Here is a 17,952-nt window from a genome sequence, read left to right on the forward strand (position 1 = left end):
CCAAACCAGTGAAAGAGAATACAAAAATGGCTCAGTCCCGCAATCTGTACCAACTCTGAGTTCCGTTGCCGTTGATCTATCGCCAAATCGCAAAACGTTAATCCTGAATAATATTGATTCCTTCTTACACATATGTCTGAACGTTTCATCGCTTTCTCTTTCTGCATAGTACATCAATATTCTCTTACTTTTCTTTATATTTCTTCCACCCTCTACCTCATGATTATAATTCGCTGTGATTCTTGTTACTTGAACTTCTTACTTACGTTAATGGTCATTTCATCTTTCGTTGTTAATCCCAGTGATATTCGTCATCTGACTGATGGGCAGACATTATTTTTGACACGTGGTTGTGCTACACATTATGTGAGCTGTTTCACCACTTTCGTTTGTATTCGTGTGTGCGACGTCTTGACATTGTATGTTTTTCATTGTAGCTGTACTCCAACAATTCCGCTTCTACGTGATTCCAACTTCTCCTAGTAATTTTTCTTTCTACTGCCAGTGTTTCGTAGAGTTGATACATCCAATACAGTAATCTTCAACGTGGCACGTTTCTTCTTTCACCATTTAGTCATTACCGCCTTGGTCTTTATGTAGCTGCTGCTCTTTATAATAACTTTATAGCATTATGCAACGATATTCGTAAACGGTCGGGTTGTATATTGGCTTGTAAGTCTGTTGAAAATGTGAGAACCTACTGCTGTGCAATGTACTACATAGATAAATGAGATACTGGAATGAAATGAGATACTGACTCTACTGAAATAACATCTGTCTGTGGAAAATGTAACTTTTTGGTATTACAGTATTTCTTATTAAAAATATCCCATTCTGTGAAAACTGCGTCTATTTGTTGACAACTGTTCATCATGTTTTGTAAGTTCTTATTGAGTCAGATTCTTCTACAACAGTAATTTCGATCCGCACTCTAGATAAAGAATATGGTTCATAATATTAATATCTCTTTTTTCCCTTACAAGATTATCAGCCAGTGTGCCACCGCAATAAATTACCAGTTTATTCGTAACAAACACTGACTTTCATTTCGAGTCGAATGTATTGTTCCAGTATTTCTTTCTCTTGAAATTCATAATACACCATTTAAGCTGGAGTTCGCGTACTGCGATGAGGAAAAACCTCCTGATACATTCTTCACGTACCAACGTGTTGTTCTGCGACAGAAATAACAGCAGCGAAGCAAAAGAGAAGTGAAATACCTTAGCTGCGCCACTGCCTCCCGAAAAAAATAGAGATCGTACGCCTTTTCTTGTAAATTTTGAGACCAGACAAACGACCAGGAAAAATCGCCTGTCTGAGACTCTTGTGCTGAATTTCGTAAATAGCAAGCGAAGTATATTTTAAGAACAAAACTTGAAATGACAATGTCTGTTATCGGGTGATGTTTATTTTTGCTGAACTCGCTTTCAGTAGCATCGCTGGCCTACAGTGTGAGCTCCCCTTCACAATTCCGTGTGTATCTTTCTGTTGCGTAAATATTAATACTCAACTGCAAACGGGAGTTTAAACGAATCCTCGTGAACCCTATAAGAACAACAAAAATGTTTTGTACGAAATCAAAATGAAGCCATTCGAGAACTCGTGTTTATACTAATTGATGGACGTGGTTCGCAGAGGATTCAGGCAAGTTGGTAATATCTTCTACAAACAACGGAGATTCCACGCAAAGGAAAAGGAATTCCGTATACACGGAGACTTCAGAAAACAAGTTACAAGCTTTGATAGGAGGTTTCGACTATTGTTTGCAGAGAATTGACGACCACGTTGAAAAATAGTGTCATAGATGTGTCAGTTTGAAGTGTAGTGCAGCATTCAATAAAGGTTGCTTAACCTCCCATAAAAACGTTTGACCTACTGTTTGATATTCTCGTAAATACACTATTGTCGGCAAGAAGCGGAACACTCAGAAGCAGTGGTCTGCAACACGCCACAATAACACGATGTGTAGAACAACGGAGCGGTAATAAGTGATTTAAATGGCAAAGATGTGGCGTCAACGTAGTCTCAGCAGCACCCTCTGTTGTGTGATCGGACAGGTCAGTGTAACGGGACGATCAGTTGGTGCGGAGCCACCATAAGAAGAGGAAATGTTTAGCTAAGTGCCACTATGGCTTCCCAACAACACAGTGTGGAAAATCGGCATACGAATGCGTTCGAACGAGCGGAAGGATTGGTCTCCAAGAGACGTGTCTTTCGTTCCGTGACATTGCGACTGGTACGGTGCACCTGTTTCAACAGTGAGATGTTTGTGGAACTATCCGAGAGAAGATGGCCCTACGTAGAGCCGAATGGGTACCGGGTGACAAAGTGTGACCACAGCAAGAGATAACCGCCATCCTGTCGCTTTGCCTTAACGGACAGAACGGGTTGGCCCACAGTTTTGAAGCACCTTTGGAGCACTTCAACGGGGTGGAATTGTCTGTGTGGACGGTTCGACGCTGTTGCAACTGGCTGGACTGGTGGCACGCAAGCTTTTGCTTCGTCTTCCATTGACCAGATCACCCCAACGCCGCAGAGAGCAATGGACACGTGAACACCGACACTGTCGTGCTGAGTGGCAAAATGTAGTGTTTTCGGACGAATACCGCTTCAACTTGTCTTACAGTGGTAGCTACAATACTGGCCATTACAATTGCTACACCAAGAAGAAATGTAGATAATAAACGGGTATTCATTGGACAAATGTATTATACTAGAACTGAGATGTGATTACCTTTTCACGCAATTTGGGAGCATAAATCCTGAGAAATCAGACCCAGAACAACCACCTTTGGCCGTAATAACGGCCTTTATACGCCTGGGCATTGAGTCAAACAGAGCTTCGACGGCGTGTACTGTTACAGCTGCCCATGCAGCTTTAACACTATAGCACAGTTCATCAAGAGTAGTGACTGGCGTATTGTGACAAGCCAGTTGCTCGGCCACCATTGACCAGACGTTCTCAATTGGTCAGAGATCTGGAGAATGTGCTGGCCGGGGCAGCAGTCGAACATTTGCTGTATCTAGAAAGGCCGGTACAGGACCTGCAACATACGGTCGTGCATTATCCTGCAGAAATGTAGGGCTCCGTAGGGATCGAATGAAGGATAGAGCCACGGGTCGTAACACATCTGAAATGTAACGTCCAATGTTCAAAGTGCCGTCAGTGCGAACAAGAGGTGACCGAGCCGTGTAACCAATGGCACCCCATACCATCACGCCGGGTGATACGCCAGTATGGCGATGACGAACACACGCTTCCAATGTGCGTTCACCGCGATGTCGCCAAACACGGATACGACCATCATAATGCTGTAAACTGAATCTAGATTCATCCGAAAAAATTATGTTTTGCCATTCGTGCACCCAGGTTCGTCATTGAGTACACCATCGCAGGCGCTCCTATCTGTGAGGCAGAGTCAATGGTAACCGCAGGCATGGTCTCCGAGCTGATAGTCCATGCTGCAGCAAACGTCGTCGAGACGTGGCAGAACGATCCGTTACAGCCATGCAGATAAGATGCCTGTCGTCTCTAATGCTAGTTATTGGAGCCCCTTGGGATCCAGCACGGCGTTCCGTATTAGCCTCCTGAACCCACCAATTCCATATTCTGCTAACAGTCATTGGATCTCGATCAAGGCGAGCAGCAATGTCGCGATACGATAACCCGCAATCGCGATAGGCTACAATCCGACCTTTATCGAAGTCGGAAACTTGATGGTAAGCATTTCTCCTCCTTACACGAAACTTCAGAACAACGTTTCACTAGGCAATGCCGGTAAACTGCTGTTTGTGTATGAGAAATCGGTTGGAAACTTTCCTTATGTCAGCACGTTCTAGTGTCGCCACCGGCGCCAACCTTGTGTGAACGCTCTGAAAAGCTAATCATTTGCATATCACAGCGTCTTCTTCCTGTCGGTTAAATTTCACGTCTGTAGCACGTAATCTTCGTGGTGTAGCAATTTTAATGGCCGGTAGTGTATTTGCGCGTTTGACGCCGCTGTGCCGAACGCAGTCACCTAACGAGGTGGTGCAGTGGTTAGCATACTAGACTCGCATTCAGGCCATCCGGCCATCCAGATCTAAGTTTTCCGTAATTTACCCTAATCGCTCCTGGCAAATGGCGGGATGGTTCCTTTGAAAGCGCACGACCGATATCCTTCCCCATCCTTGACAATATCCGAGCTCGTACTTCGCCTGTAACGACTTAATTGTCGACAGGACGCTGAACCCAATTTTCCTTCCTTCCTTCGGTGAACCCAATCGTGCTGAGACTTGAACGTTACAGCGGACATTTATTTTGATTTACTTTTTTTTTTATTCACACGCCAAGTTTCGTAGGACCAAATTGAGGAGCAAATCTCCCAGGTTATGGAACGTGTCAGTACTTAAAATTACAACATAAAACTAATAATAGATTAAAAAATGTTTACGAAACCAAAAAAGTCAACCCATAAGTTTAACTAACCGCAATCAACAATATAACAAGAATCATCTTAACGCTGAGATAATGGTTTGGGACGCCTATAACATGCAATCTCTCCTCCTACGTCTTGAGAGAGATATGAACAGCTACTGGTAAATCAGGAAGGTTTTACAGCCGAGGCACTGCCCCTCCTGCAGGCACTTCCATATGCGATATTTCAACGGGACAACGTACGGCCGCAAGTGCCGAGAAACTTGCGAGCCTTCTTCGAAGGACGACGAGTACCACTGCTTCCCTGGCCCGCCCGTTAGCCTGACATGTCGCACATTGAACATGTCTGAGATATGGTCAGTCAGCAAGTCTTCCGTTCAGGTACTCCTGTAACCACAGTCGATGTTTTGTGGACGCGCCTACAAACCGCGTGGCAGAGTATTCCCCGGTAGTATATTCATGCGCTCCTTGATTCTATGCCAGGACCTCTAGCGGCTCTGAGTGTAGTTCTTGGTGACGAAACTCCGTACTGAATTTCCACAGACACAGCGCGCGTACAAGTCTAGTGTCATGTCCGTAATAGGTGGAATAAATTTCATTGTTTGCAAATAAACAGTCGGCACTGGCTTTAGAGTAGTCCTTTTAAAAGTCACGACCGGTTTTTCGTGGCACGAGAAGAAGCATCCTCAGGTAATAAAGATTCTTTTTAACAAGTCATCGCCAAATGGTAACTGTCTTAGAGCCTCTTCCCGTTATTCACTCAAGTTGTAAACAAGTGACCCGCTATAAGTGGTAGTTCCCTTGGTTTAAAATACGGACTACCGCCTTTAGCGCGCTGTTTGTTTGCAACTTTGACTGTGTGACGAGGAGTGGCTGTAGGGCAGCTACATTTCGGCGACGACTTTTTAAAAAGTGTCTTTATCACCTGGAAATGCATCTTCTATTGACGCGAAACTGGTCTTGACCTAATATAAATGTGTTCTACAGCCAGTACGGGTTAGTTTTTGGAAAATGTGGAAATTTGGCTGTGGTTTGAGCAATTTGAAATAACATGCTCCAAATTTCATTGTAATCACATATCTCTGTCCTGGTATTTGACTTTTCTTCGAAACAGTTGAGTGTATATCGAAAAGCGGGGGTTTTTGTTTTTGCTGAAAGAAAGATTTCCTCCCGCCTCAAGTTACAAACCCATAAAAAATTTTCAGAATGTTCTCTACTTCCACTTTATACACGCATGTACTCGTAGACTTGGTACAACCCCTGTGTTACAAATGGTTCAGATGGTTAAAAATATCTCAAAATAGTGACCACTGTAAATAAACTTATTGTTACTGAACACGACAACGATGGTTGCATCCACTTCCATTGCGTGTATCAGCTTATTGCTGCCTCATTGCAGCGGGATCCGGTGGCGAACTAGAGAGCGGAACACTACTCTTAAATTATCATCCAGTGTATAACTGAAACAACGTCGATCCTCTTCATGTTTGGCTCACTCTGAAGAAATAGTGGGATTTATACCGGACGCCAGAAATTTGATGGAGCAGCACGAGATTAATCTCCATGTACATTTTGACGCAAAAGACACCAACAGAATACGTTACAGATCCCAAAAACCATCGCCACGACCTTACATGTTGACGATTCGAATTTATTTCATTGTACTGTTATCAGGCGTCGAGAAATCCAGTCGTTATCGGGTACTAGCCTATCACCTATCGCGCAGAGCAATACGTGTATGTTTACTGTGAACAATTTTCGTTGAAGTTAAATTTCCGCACCATCTGATGCATTTGTTCAAATTTACCGCTGTTTGCATTTGAATTGGACACTAATATCGGTGACATGTCATTCTCAGGTCGATAGTATGGCGTTCGAAGCAAATTCTGTGAACCGTATACTTGTAAACCCGCTGGAAGAGTTGTGCGAATCCTAAACAAACCTTCCACGATGTGAGCAATTCTTCTTTCCAGTAAAATGCGTACGCCGCACGCTCAAGCCTCATTTTGTGTTTGTGGGCTGAATTAAAGATGTTTGAAAATATATGTTTTAATTATATTTCGTGACTTTTTATGGGCCTGCATAACACCAATGAGAAATACGACGAGTTGAAACGTAAAGCATTTTGGTAACCCCTGTGATTACAAGCAGTATCAACTAACTATGACCCACATAGGATCTCTATTGGCTACAGAGTAATATTTATCATGTCGGCTGCATTGAAATTATAAGCCATTATTCCAGGCTATAGAATTATGAAAATGGCCTATAACGTTTGAAACCGTTCAATGAAACAGACTCAGAATACGTTATCGATAGAGTAACAGCGTATAGAAGGAAATACAACAATACATGAACCAAATCTAGAAATGAAACCTGGAAGGAGCTCTGCATACTCAAAAAACATCCGTTATCAGGTGCATAATTATGAAACCGGAATTTAGTTGGAATAATTACACGTCTGTTGTTTGAAACTGATAAACAATATTTTATTCAAAATAATCTCAACTGCTTTTTATAAATGTCTCCCACCTCGGCAGGCTATGAATTCCACGCCCAAAAAACAGTTCTTCCTTTGAAGCGAACCAGTCAGCGAGCCATTTTCGTACATTTTCATACAAACTGAAGCGTTGTTCAGCGAGAGCGAGTCCCAGTGATGCAGGTAGATGATAATCGGACGGAGGCGAGTCTGGAGAATAAGCCGCATGGCCTACTATTTCCCAGCTGAACGCCACAACCGTTTCCCTGACCCGTTTTGCTGCATGTGATGGGGGATTATCATGGAGCAATATGACTTTGTGTTGTCTTTTTCCATATTCCCGTCGTTTATCACGTAATGCTTGACTTAAATCTACCATTTGCTCTTGGTAGCGACCAGTGTTAACGGTTTCGCCAGGTTTTAGCAGCTCATAATAGATGACATCCTTCTTATCCTTCCAAACACAGAGCATTGTCTTATTTCCATATCAAGTTGGTCTTGCAGTGAATGTGGATGTCGATGGTTTGCCTGGATTCATCGGTGATTTACAACGCTTAGGATTCTCAAACTATATTCATTTCACTTCAATTGTCAGTATTCGATGGAGTAAGGATTTTCTTTTGTATCTGGCGAGCTGCATTTCACAAGCCCATGTGGAACCCGCTTCCCACTTTCTGAATCTTCCCAATAGCTTTCAACGGAAGAGAAACGGCTTTCTGCGTCACATTCAATTGTTCCGCGAGTTTCTTTTGAGTTTTAGTATCATCTTCATCCTGTAGCGACTGCATATCGTTGTCTTCGAACTTGCTCGGTGGTTTTACGGGCTCGTCGTTTCACACGATAAAGTAACCAATTTTTGATTTTTTGAACCACTCGAAAAACAGTGTTTTCCCAAAAGCATGTTAGCCGAAAGTTTTGACAAGCATTCGATGCGGTTCTGCAGCAGTTTTCTTCAAATCATAACAGGAAAGAAATGCTGTCCGCAAAATCGTAGTTCGTAGGCACAAAACTCGACATCTTTACGGGTTTGAAACAGATACCCGGTGTGTGGAACTTGGGTTACTGTGTGTTAACATTTAACGTCAGCCGTTACAGGAAGCAGATGCAGCTACAGACGCGGTCTCACGGGCCCTACACTGACAGTTAGCACCATCTGTAGGGAAATTTCGGTTTCATACTTATACACCTGATATAACTACACCTACGTTCACATATACACACCACTAGGCACTATGCGGAGGAGAGGGAATGTGTATATATACGTATATCGCTGTTGTAGCAGTAGATGCACATTGGTGGTAGAAGAATCGTTCTGAAGGCAGTTGATGAATATCTACAAAACCATCAGTAATGAAGCTCAGACGACTGAATAATGGAGACAACGGGAAATCAAGAAAATTCCCGCATGTATCTAATTAGAGCATCTGTACAAAATAAAGAAATGAGACATGTAATTGAGAGTGAGAGAGGGTGATACTGTTTAATAATGGCACATGGCAGTAGAACGTGGAAGATTACGCTACAAGCGGCACAGAGGATTAGATGTTCATGTTGCGGTCGTAATTACGAGTTGCCAACTTAATTCAGGGTAATTTTCCTGTCACAACAATTAGCAAACAACAACCAAGAAGATCTTCGATTAACTAACGAATGTCTAAGGGCCCCCTCGCTCCTGGTGCCTATAGCACTCAGTTAAACAGTCTCAATGTGGTGCCTAAATAGTAGGAATATGTGATCTGAAGGGTGACAGAAGCAGCAGCGGAAACAAATGTCGGCAGAGGAACGCGGGTTCTGCACCTACATCGACATCTATATGAGTTCTCAGCAATTCACAACTGTGCTTCGCAGGGAGTTGGTGGTCGAACCGCCTTCAAGCTATTTCTCTACCGTTCCATTCTCGAATAGCTAGTTGGGAAAACGAGTACTTAGATCTCTCCTTGCGATATCTGGTTTCTCTTGTTTTGTGATGATGATCTTTTTTCTTTATGGACAAGGCGCCAACAAAATACTTTAACATTCTCAGGAGAATGTTTCAGACTGAAATTTCGTAGTAAGATCCTGCCGCAACAAGAAACACCTTTACTTCAGTGATTGCCACCCCAATACGCGTATGATACCCGTGACACCTGTAACCTTCCCCTTCCTAATTGGCCTATTTGACTGCGATATAACTGACCGTGATCGCATATGTCTAACGAAATTTTACATAAGTAACACTGTTGTTACCGAAGGAAAATAACACGGCTTAGTTGGAGGGAAGTGTACCACAAACCCTTCTGAAGGAAGAATCTATTCAAAACCTAATCTAAATTCCGATGATATTTCTGAAGCAGGTGGAAAGTGGCACCACGTAATATTTACCACAAAAAATACTGATAATACAAAGAAAACACTTATTAGCTTAAAAGGGGATACTTAAGCGGTGGCTAGCCAGCGAGAGCAATGAAATCTTCAGGATCTTAAGAAAGGGAATGTCAAAGAAATTTAGGCAAATAAACAGTGACGTGGCAACAGACGTTTGTCACGCTTTTCCACAGCAGAAAATTTAACAAGAAAGTAAGTGGATCAGAAAGCACTGAGCTTGCAGTTTTTTATTCTGAAATACTAAGTGTAAAAAGTAAAATTAAATGGAGTTGCTTGTTAAATAAGTGTAAGTAAAACTCTTTGTTATGTATAAAAAATTAGTTTCAGTAACGTCAGCGTAAAGTAACGCAAGATTTAGAAACCCCACTCCGTCTTCAGGCTACGAGTGGCCTACCGGGACCATCCGGCCGCCGTGTCATCCTCAGAGGAGGATGCGGATAGGAGGGGCGTGGGGTCAGCACGCCGCTCTCCCGGCCGTTATGATGGCATTCTTGATCGAAGCCGCTACTATTCGGTCGAGTAGCTCCTCATTTGGCATCATGAGGTTGAGTGCACCCCGAAAAATGGCAACAGCGCATGGCGACAGGATGGTCACCCATCCAATTGCCGGCTTCGCCCAACAGCGCTTAACTTCAGTGATCTCACGGGAACCGGTGCATCCACTGCGGCAAGGCCGTTGCCAAAATTTAGAAAAGGGCAGGCAATTTACTTCTGATTACTGAAAGACTAAATTGAATTCCCTTTAAGCAAATAAACAAATGATTTTACTTTCAATATAACAACAATAAAATACATACCAAGTCGGCAGAAGTCACTTGCTAAGCGAAATACAGAATAAATGAAATTGTGCTCTCTTAATTTGAGCTGTATGTTTGGTTATTAGTTTTGCCAGTGAAATTTTACTTTACTTTACGTAAATTAAGTTAATACTCAAAACTGCAGATTACTTATGCCTCTGTTATGCAGTACAAGAATGAACAGTTACTGAGGCAGAAAATTTAGACTGAAACTGGTTATTAGCAAACACACAAAACTGTCACAGAAATGTTAATCAGTTTTCATAATTTTACGACTGGGTAGGAAAGAGACCTTGCTTGGTAGTAATGTCTCAGGACAATGACAATAAAGTTGCCCTACAAATGTCAACCATTGCAGGTTATTTTTCAGGTTAGTCTTACTTTGTGAAACAAATGCCTTTTCGTAATGGCTGTATAAGATTACAATTTTTCACTTGACAGTCTTACGATATTGTAGCTGTGCGGATGACGAAGAATGTATCCAACGACAATGCTAAACTGTCGATGTTGGTGCTGGTTGATAACCACGAGCTGTCTCTAGAGCCACGGATAATTACGGGACAGGCAATACTTAGAACGCAGCTTCCTCCGCCTCTCCAGCCTCAATACTCAGGGGTTAACGACTTTGGTGCGCGTATACTGGCGCAATCATAGCTGCACACCGCGTCTACGGGAGCGCCCGGCAAACACTTCTGAACTTTCATGACTCAAGTTCTTCTGCTTCCTCTCTGCCCTCAAAGCGTCAGAGTTTCTCCATACCAAGGATATTCAACAGTACAGCTGCTGCCATTTAGTCGTTGCAATCGATATATTTAAGTAAAGTTCTGTTGGATATTACCCAGCGATTTACAATATTTTCATTATAATTACAATCTACATCTACATCCATACTTCGCAAGCCACCTGACGATGTGTGGCGGAGGGTACTTTGAGTACCTCTATCGGTTCTCCCTTCTATTCCAGTCTCGTATTGTTCGTGGAAAGAACGATTGTCGGCATGCCTCTGTGTGGGTTCTAATCTCTCTGATTTTATCCTCATGGTCCCTTCGCGAGATATACTTAGGAGGGAGCAATATACTGCTTGACTCCTCGGTGAACGTATGTTCTCTAAACTTCAACAAAAGCCCGTACCGAGCTACTGAACGTTTCTCCTGCAGAGTCTTCCACTGGAGTTTATCTGTCATCTCCGTAACACTTTCGTGATTACTAAATGATCCTGTAGCGAAGCGCGCTGCACTCCGTTGGATCTTCCCTATCTTTTCTACCTACCCTATCTGCTACGGATCCCACACTGGTGAGCCGTATTCAAGGAGTGGGCAAACAAGTGTACTGTAACCTGCTACCTTTGTTTTCGGATTGCATTGCCTTAAGATTCTTCCAGTGAATCTCAGTCTGGCATCTGCTTTACCGACGATCAACTTTATATGATCATTCCATTTTAAATCACTCCTAATGCCTACTGCCAGATAATTTATGGAATTAACTGCTTCCAGTTGCTGACCTGCTATTTTGTAGCTAAATGATAAGGGATCTTTCTTTTTATGTATTCGCAGCACATTACACTTGTCTACATTGAGATTCAATTGCCATTCTCTGCACCATGCGTCAATTCGCTGCAGATCCTCCTGCATTTCAGTACAATTTTCCATTGTTACAACCTCTCGATATACCGCAGCATCATCCCCAAAATGCCTCAGTAAACTTCCGGTGTTATGTATACTGTGAATAGAAATGGTTCTACGACAGTCCCCTGCGGCACACCTGAAATCACTCTTACTTCCGACGACTTCTCTCCATTGAGAATGACATGATGCGTTCTGTTATCTAGGAACTCTTCAATCCAATCACATAATTGGTCTGATGGCCCATATGCTCTTACTTTGTTCATTAAACGACTGTGGGGAACTGTACCGAACGCCTTGCTGAAGTCAAGAAACACGGCATCTACCTGGTAACCCGTGACTATGGCCGTCTGAGTCTCCTGGTCGAATAGCGCGAGCTGGCTTTCACACGATCGTCTTTTTCGAAACCCATACTGATTCTTACAGAATAGATTTCTAGTATCCAGAAAAGTCGTTATACTCGAACATAATACGTGTTCCAAAATTCTACAACTGATCGAAGTTAGAGATATAGGTCTATAGTTCTGTACATCTGTTCGACATCCCTTCTTGAAAACGGGGATGACCTGTGCTCTTTCCAATCGTTTGGAACGCTACGCTCTTCTAGAGACCTAAACAATGGGTTCCATGCAATCAGAAATACGTATTAAGTATAGTTTCTGTAATAAAGATTACAGATTCAGTCAGAAGTGCAGTACAAGCTATCAACGGATATTAAATGGCGAACATTTTTTGATGGTGCAGAAGATATTTTATCTGAATTTTAAGTGTTACACACACTCTTGTCCACTTCGCGATAACACAAAAAAAGCTGCCCTTCTTTGGACTTTTTCGATTTCGATCGTCAACCCAGTCTGATGCGGATCCAACACAGCGCAGCAATACTGCAGAAGAGGGGGTACAAGTGAAATCAAAGCAATCAGTCCAAAAAGGGCATATATATGGAGAGTCGAGGCCCTGAATCTACATCTACATCCACATCCATACTCAGCAAGCCACGTGACGGTGTGTGGCGGAGGGTACCTAGAGTACCTCTATCAGTTCTCCCTTCTGTTCCAGTCTCGTATTGCTCGTGGAAAGAAGGATTGTCGGTATTCCTCTGTGTGGGCTCATGGTCTCTTCGCGAGATATACGTAGGAGGGAGCAATATACTGCTTGACTCTTTGGTGAAGGGAAGGTATGTTCTCGAAACTTCAACAAAAGCCCGTACGGAGCTACTGAGCGTCTCTCCTGCAGAATCTTCCACTGGAGTATTCCACTAGTATTGGCGAAGAAAGAACATGATGCAGTGTTCCTTCTGACGAGAAAATACATAACGTACGTGTGCGGGTTGTGACACATGATGACGACATATGTAAGTTTGGGTCTGGTTATGGTTCGTTCGTGGACAGCGGAAGCGGTGAATGCGACCGCTCGCGTAGAACGGGAAATCCGGTTCCGTGTCCCGGTCCGGTACCAGTTGCCCGTGTCATCATTCCAATACACAGCCGATGGTGGTTCATACCGGCAACTGCGAATACGTTACCTGTATTTCTTGGCAGACGTGGTCGCTGCAGTGGATTGCATTGCACTTCTTAATAATAACACAGACACTGCAATTTCATAAACACAATATTTGCATCTGGAGCACAAGAAATCCACGTCCTGTGATGGAAGAGGAACGAGACCGCTCGAAAGTTAATGTGTGGTGTTGTTTGATCTGTGGAATTGTGGGACAAGTTATTTTTGTCAGCCCCGACAGCTGAATGATCAGCGTGACGGACTGCCGTCCTAAGGGGCCCAAGTTCGATTCCCGGCTAGGTCGAGGATTTCCTCCGCTCAGGGACTGGGCGTTGTGTTGTCTTCGTCATCATTTCATCCCCAATCCGGGGTGAAGATTGACCAATGTGGCGTCGAGTATCATACGACCTGCACCAAGGCAACCGGATCTGCTCCGTTAGGGGCCTGCCTGCCACTGACGCCAAACGCTCATTTCCATTTTACCAGTTATTTCTGAGAAGAAACAGTTAACTGCAACAGTTACATTAATTTGCTGGAGCTGTTCTCGATGAAAAAAGGCTGACAACCAAGACCCAGTCGTTTTGCTACAAGACAGTGCACCGAAACATTGGGTTCAGTCTGTGCGAGATGTTCTAGTCCAGGTGTCTCCAGATCGCCAGATTGGCAGGAGTCCCTGGGCTCAATATGGATACTGAAACAAGTCACAGTGTTGCATAAACAAAGGCGTTTGGACATCTACAAAACATTTGGATCACTATCGTTACAAACGTCATGGCTCCTTAGACAGAAGCAGCACTGATGACGAAACACGGATCCACCATTTCCATCCAGCAGCGTATGGCGGAATACGAAATGGGAACATCTACAATCGCCCAGCAGGAAAAGTTCAACAGCCAACCATCCGTAGGAAAACTGATGCTTACCGCTTTTCGAGACGAACAAGGCCCAGTACTGGAACATTATCTGAAGTATGGCAAAACGATTAACAATGTACCTTACAGTGAGATGATTACTGTCGGGCTAAAGATACAGTTCGAAACAAACGCCGCTGACTATTGTCGAAAGGTGCAATGTTCCAGAATGAGATTTTCACTCTGCAGCGGAGTGTGCACTGATATGAATCTTTATGGCAGATTAAAACTGCGTGTCGGACCGAGACTCGAACTCGGGACCTTTGCCTTTCGCGGGCAAGTGCTCTACCAACTGAACTACCCAAACACGACTCACGGCCCATCTTCACAGCTTTATTTCTGCCAGTACCTCGTCTCCTGCCTTCCACACTTTACAGAAGCTCTCATGCGAACTTGGAGGAGTGCTTCTGTAAAGTTCGGAAGGTAGGAGACGAGATACTGGTAGAAGTAAAGCTGTGAGGACGGGACTTGAGTCGTGCTTGGGTAGCTCAGATGGTAGAGCACTTGAGCGCGAAAGGCAAAGGTCTCGAGTTCGAGTCTCGGTCCGGCACACAGTTTTAATATGTCAGAAAGTTTCAGGTGTAATGTTGTCGAATGACAGTGCCCGTCCACGAACTGCTGCTCACACTGCTGAAACGCTCCGGGAACTGAAGTCTGAAGCAATGGCTCTCCTCCGTATAGTGCCGATCTTGTTTCTTCCTACTAGCATTTGTTTGTCCCGTTCAAAGAGGCATTAAGGGGCTGTCGATTCATCTCGGGCAAGGTTGTCAAGACGCGATGGAAGGGTGACTCGCTGCGCTGTCGAGAAAGTTCTTTTCTGTTGCCACCAGGTAGCTTGTGCAGCGATGGATAAGTGCATTAAAAAGTAATGGGGCTATATTTGAATATTAACGTACGTGTGCTATTTGCATTGCAGTAAATGGTATAGGTAAACAGAGGATAATTTTTGACTTCCCTCATAGTTTGCATGCTATAACACATTAAAGTTTTCACCGTAACTTTTCAGACACCATGCAGTTTTCTACGGACATGGAGCCTATTGAGTTAGGTGATGTTTGAAGTCTGCACAGTACTGGAAAGGGTAAGAAAATGTCTGCATTAATAAACCGACCCCGTGTAAACATTCCGACTTCCGCGCCGAAACTTGCGAACTAGGGAGTGTGTTATACAAGGAGCCGCGCTAATTGTGCGCTCCCCACAGATGGAGCGGAGCAACTTTTAGGCGAATTCGGCTAAGACCGGCGCAGCTAGAATGAAGTTATTGCGAAATGCAGCAGCAGGCAGTGAGCGGCCGGCAAGTTGTGGGTTTTGGCTGGGGGCGCTGCAGCCGCCCCCGCGTTCCTCGCAAGAGGCGCCGCCGCCGACGCCGCCTCCAGCGAGACCGCAACAATTCCGCGGCTTTAACAAGGCGCGCGCGTGCCCCGGGCGCCGGATGAGGCCATTCAAATTGGCGCCGGCGCTCAACTTGGCGCAGCAACATCCGCCGCCGGGCCCCGGGCGTCGGCCGCCGCCGCCACCGCCCCCCCCCCCCCCCCCCCCCCCCCGCCGCAGCCCATCGCCGCCGCTGCCAAGCTATTCAGTTATCACGTTCGACAAACTTAGTTCCGCCAACTTCCCGGCATGAATAATTTGCCACTCTTCCGTTCGTTACGACGCTTCGACTCATTGTGGTACTCGCCCTTTTAGGCCGTCGCAGAGTTCTGAGATCAAATGCGTTCGTCTCGTAAGAGGTGCCGTGCCGACCTCTGCTAATGGCAGTGGAGTGCTTTACAGCACGAACACCCTTACCGAACGCTGTAGCTTGTGGGATACACTGATTAAAATCTCGTCCTTATGCAGGCTTATTTCGGCCGGAGTGGCCGAGAGGTTCTAGGCGCTACATTCTGGAACCGCACGATCGCTACGGTCGCAGGTTCAAATCCTGCCTCGGACACGGAGGTGTGTGATGTCCTTAGTTATGTTTAAGTAGTTCTAAGTTCTAGGGGACTGATGACCTTAGAAGATAAGTCCCATAGTGCTCAGAGCCATTTGAACTATTTGAAGGCTCATTTTTAGTGCAGAAGAAGCTACGAGGATTGCCCAGAAACTAGTGCACCACGTTTTTTTTTTCTTTCAACAATTCTTTATTGAACATAAATAAAATTACACACACGAAAGAAAGGTGTTTTATCTGCACACCCTATTTACCCACGTAATCTCCATCCCGCAATATGGCCTTCCTCCAGCGCGAAACAAGGGCGTGTATGTCCGGTCGATACTAATTAGAGTCCAGCATGACCGAGTAAGCGAGCACAAAATACGAGGTCGGATAGAGGGAGGACATAGAAGCAATTCAGAGGCGGGCTGCTAGATTTGTTACTGGTAGGTTTGATTACGCGAGTATTACGGAAATGCTTCAGGAACTCTAGAGGAAAGGAGGCGTTCTTTTCGTGAATCGCTACTGAGGAAATTTAGAGAACCAGCATTTGAGGCTGACTGCAGTACAATTTTACTGCCGCTAACTTACATTTCGCGGAAAGACCACAGAGATAAGAGAGATTAGGGCTCGTACAGAGGCATATAGACAGTCATTTTTCCTTCGTTCCGTTTGGGAGTGGAACAGGGAGAGAAGATGCTAGTTGTGGAACGAGATACCCTCCGCCACGAACCGTATGGTGGATTGCGGATTATGTAAGTAGATGTAGATGTAGATCTAGATGTAGATGGGGCGAGCACACTCTAACTGGATAGGCTGCCCGCACTAGTTCTTGTGACCGAGCATAGAAGCCGTGACCGAATACGTAGCACGTAACTTCAAACACATTACACGTGTCATTACCCATGTGTAGACTGCAGCCAGTACGGGCTTCTCATTTGTGGTGTGTCTCTCTCTGTAATCATGCAGCGCGAGGAAGCCAGTGCAGTAAGACGTAAGATTGAAACCAATGTTTACACGTTGAAGAAACGGAAATGTCTAAAAAGCCAAGTATGGAGTAGATTTCTTTTGACTGTAGACGAAAACAGTGCGTCTACTGGGCACGTATCGTGCCTAAACTGCTCCACATTATTGTGTTTCCAGTCGGGAAACACTCATTTGCGAGGGGTGCTTGAAAAGTCCATGCAAAAATAAAAACTAATTACGTGTTTGGGGTAAACCTTTTTTATTTTTCAGCATAGTATCCTTTTAGACTTTTACACTTCGTCCAACGCTGTTATAATTTGTTGATCGCTTACGAATAACACTAATAGTCCGGGTCTACCAAATAGCTATTAGTTGCTGCAGTTACCTCATTGTTTGAATAAAATTTGTCCCGCCAGGCATTTCTTCAAATTGGGGAACTAACAGTAGTCCGAGGGAGCCAAGTCTGGAGATTGGGGAATGTGAAACGGGTTGGAATCCTGTTTCCATTAATTTTGTGTCCACAATTGCTGAGGTGTGTGCTGGTAAATTGTCGTGATGGAAAACGACTTTTTTGGGGTCCAATCGCCGGCGTTTTTCTTGTAGCTCAGTTTTCAAACGGTCCATTAACGATGAATAATATGCACCAGTAATAGTTTTACCCTTTTCCAGATAGTCGTTGAAGATTATCCCTTACGAATCCCAAAAGACAGTCACGAAAAACCTTCAAGCCGGAGGAATGGCCTTCTCCTTTTTTGGTAAAGAAACTCCCTTGGTAACCCATTGTTTAGATTGGTCTCAGGAGTATAGTAATGTATCCATAGTTCATCCACAGTGACGAAACGACCTTGAAGTCCTGCGAATTCTTCCTGAAAAGCTACAAACGATCCTTGCAATACTTCACACGATTCCGATTTTGGTCAAGCGTGAGCAATCGCGGAACCCATCTTGCGGATAGCTTACTCATGTCCAAATGTTTATGCA

The 17,952-nt window shown here is 44.3% G+C and overlaps 1 protein-coding gene and 1 pseudogene across 1 annotated transcript in view; both read right to left on the minus strand.

Moving 5' to 3' along the window:
• The window catches only part of LOC124802398, a 183,154-nt gene that overhangs the window by 134,890 nt on the left and 30,312 nt on the right, over positions 1-17,952 (minus strand). The gene's annotated exons all lie outside the window — the stretch shown is intronic.
• Positions 9,825-9,941, minus strand: LOC124723065 (annotated as a pseudogene).

The sequence above is a fragment of the Schistocerca piceifrons genome, chromosome 1 (genome assembly GCF_021461385.2).
Source record: "Schistocerca piceifrons isolate TAMUIC-IGC-003096 chromosome 1, iqSchPice1.1, whole genome shotgun sequence".
Taxonomy (NCBI): Eukaryota; Metazoa; Arthropoda; class Insecta; order Orthoptera; family Acrididae; genus Schistocerca; species Schistocerca piceifrons.